This window comes from Pteropus vampyrus, unplaced genomic scaffold (assembly GCF_000151845.1).
Source record: "Pteropus vampyrus isolate Shadow unplaced genomic scaffold, Pvam_2.0 Scaffold32, whole genome shotgun sequence".
NCBI lineage: Eukaryota > Metazoa > Chordata > Mammalia > Chiroptera > Pteropodidae > Pteropus > Pteropus vampyrus.
In genome coordinates this window covers 7,796,897-7,800,167 of record NW_011888813.1, presented here as the reverse complement: position 1 = coordinate 7,800,167, position 3,271 = coordinate 7,796,897, and the positions used below count along the sequence as shown (strand labels likewise).

Here is a 3,271-nt window from a genome sequence, read left to right as displayed (position 1 = left end):
CTTTTCTTAGTACTTAACATGTCTTTCATCTAAAAAACTAATTACTTTTCTTTTACCGATGAGGAAATCGAGGCACAGAAAAGGGATACACAACATTCCAGCAGCAGATGCAGAATGACTACTCAGATTTTGGTGAATTCAAAGTCTGTTCTCTTAACTACTATACTCCAAGGTACAAAGAATTTGTGTTTTGCAAGTTTACGCAGATTATAAATGAAACTGCTATTTAAATACAGATATTCAGGTTGCAGAGCTTTTTTTTTTTTTCATCATTATAAAATCCTGCTTTGAGAAAAGAGTGATTGCTCATATAGAATATTATATGTAGGACTTACTTTGAGCTATATACAATGCCTAGATTTCAGTTTTTGCTTATCACACCTCCATTTTTCAATATAGTAACCACAGGACCTATTTGTTTTGTAGCCAAGCTTCTTTTTGTGTTTTGTAGCCAAATTTTATATCTACTTTCATATAAAGTTATTATTTTAATAAAATAACTTGTTTGTTCCCCCAAATTGTCAAATGTTTAAAAAGAACTTTATACCTCATATCCGACAACTCCAATCCCTAGGGAGTGTTTGGGGGGGGGTGTATTAAGAGACCAAAGCATGATATAGGTCATATTTTTCTATACAGATATGTGATTTCATAACAACTAGATAACAAAGTAAAATTTTAACAGAAGTCATTATTTTATGCCCTCATGGTTCATGTTTCTTTTTTCTTCTTGTAGAAAAATAGCCATGTTCTTGAGAACATATGCCAAGACATTAATCAGTTAAAGCCACAGAGGCTCAGATCTGGCAGCGTCCTTATTGCTGACCTAGTCCGATCCTGCCCACAGCCTCCTCTTTCTTTCCTTGTGATCCTTTCTCTGAGTCCTAGCTGAATAAAATATGGCAGAGCAGTGCAATAAGCCCAGGAAGCCAGAAGGATCTGAAAGAAAATCCAAAATCTACTTCTTACTAACTTTGTTACCTTTAATAAGATTATTAACTTTTCTCGGGCTTCATTTCCTAATCTATAAAATGAGGATATTAATTTCTACCTACAGGGTTGTTTTGAAGAGCTAGTGAACACAGAATCAGACATGTGGTAAGGACTCTGTTAAGACTATGTTTTCTTCTCATTCATATTCTTCCACTTCATTTAGGTCCCATTTGGTATGCTACCTATATCAATGCTATGTGCAGGCACCTGTCCTTCCCTGGTCCTCAGCGAATGTGAGTTATTCCTTCATCTGTGTCCTCACAGCACTGTGTACATAACTCCACAGTGATATCATATTGTCTCAGAGGTATTTTACATTTATCTCTTTTGTCTGCTAGACTACGAGCTTCGAGCTTCACAGAGAAGAAAACTTAGCTATTTGTTAGTTGTATCCTCATCATTTATAAGAGCAACATAAATAGTTGCCAAAAAGAAATAAAGTTATTTACCTACCCGATTCTTGGTTTCCTCAATCTTTAAAATGACAGTAATAGGTCTGGCCATTTAACCTTAGAGAACACAGTAAGAATCAAATAAGATATACATTATTATAATTAATAAAATAATTTCAAATACTCAGTTACAATAATACCTATTTGGGAATTCATTATATATGTTATCTTACGTGGCAAACTATTGCATGTCACAAAATGCACTTGCATTGCTCTGTCCCATATAATTTAATGTGTTATACAGAACTGAATTAGAGCTCATATCTCTTAATGCTCACCCTCGCTCAATAAAATTGACTTTCAGTTGTCTCAAACTTATTTTTGCACTTAGAGCAATTCTGTCTTTAGGACTTTATGTACAGTTTTCTGTTTAACCATTGTCCCATGTAGATAAATATTGAAACAAGAATTCGAAGGGGATAATTTTTCTTTGTAGTCCTATAGCATTTGCATTTTTCAGGCACTTGATTAATTCTAGGACATAACTCTAAACTTTATCTTTTTGATGCACATGAATTTGTGCAACTTTCTCAGACCAGGAAATCAAGCGATATTTTTTTCCTGTGGTTGATGGAGGTATAAGTGGATTTGTGGCCAGGATATATAGAATGTCAGACCAAAAAGAAAAATAAGTGATGGAGTATGTTTGCTAACTTATCCACACCAATCTTTAGCATTCACCCCAAACTATGTAGCAACATCTGGTGACAGTTTTCCTGTAAAAGACTACTCTTCCCACTACTTTGACAACAGGTTCTCCCCTCACTTGAGCTGCACTTTTACATCATTTAGATTTCTCATGAAATATCATCTTCTTGGAGAGACCTTTCTTGATCATCCTACACAACATAGATCTCCCCTCATTAGTAAGCGCCTCTTGCTCACCCTCTTTATATCTGTCACTCTCTGGAATTCTTTATTTCTTTTCTGGTTGTGTTGTTGTTGATGATGATGATTGTTTGGTAACTATCACTAGGTTATAAGAACTAGAGAGCATCAGTATGGTCTTCTTCATTCATTTTTAAATTAGCAGCAACTTGAAGAGTGCCTAGCATATAAAGAGCTTAAGTTATTTGTTAAAAACATGAATGAATGGACAATTGAATAGATGAATTTCTTTGAGAGAAAAATGGAGGCAAGATGAGTAGCTTCCATAATCTTCATGAAAGATTCATTCAAGGCTATGAAAATATGAACTCCAACACAATTCTTCTCTTAGCCATGGGGCTTATACCCATCGACATGTTACCCTTTAAATCTTTCCAAACCTTCAAAAAAAAAGTTTAAGAATGTTGGTGAATGCTTTAGGCAACTCTAGCTGACCAGTCTCACTCTTAAAAAGTCTTATTAGCATAGATTTTAAATCTCATGTTTTAAAGTCTGTTTCTCCTTAGAAATGTTTATTTATGCAAACATTTAAGCCAACGTACACAGTTGAATATTTTTGCCCCAATTTTTTTCTAATTGTCTTTTTGAAAGAATTCAGAAATGCATAGAATTTGGCACTGCTTGAGCCTTAGTCTCAGCCATTCTGATCCAATTACCAATACTATTATTGGTAGATTACTAATAATTTGAAGGTAAACTCGAGAACATCCAGATCAACCACAGGAGATGCATTATTTGTTACTCCATAAAAGCTATGCATATGCAGACACAAACCTAATGACATCTGTTCACAATTAATCAGAAATAAAAAGAAGACGGTAGGTTAATATTGACTCTTAATAGTTGTACATTTTTAAAGTATGGAGTTTGCGCACCAATTTTGTCTTTGCAAATCATAAGTTTTGCATTTTCTCTCATGTGTTTTCGTTCTAGCCTAC

General features: G+C 34.3%; 1 long non-coding RNA gene across 1 annotated transcript in view; it reads right to left on the bottom strand.

The window, feature by feature from the left end:
* Window positions 1-1,446: 1,446 nt before the first annotated feature.
* The window catches only part of LOC111737881, a 79,862-nt gene continuing 78,037 nt past the window's right edge, over window positions 1,447-3,271 (bottom strand). The window contains exon 3 of the long non-coding RNA XR_002779596.1: window positions 1,447-1,502. This is a non-coding gene — a long non-coding RNA (uncharacterized LOC111737881). The remainder of the gene's footprint in view (window positions 1,503-3,271) is intronic.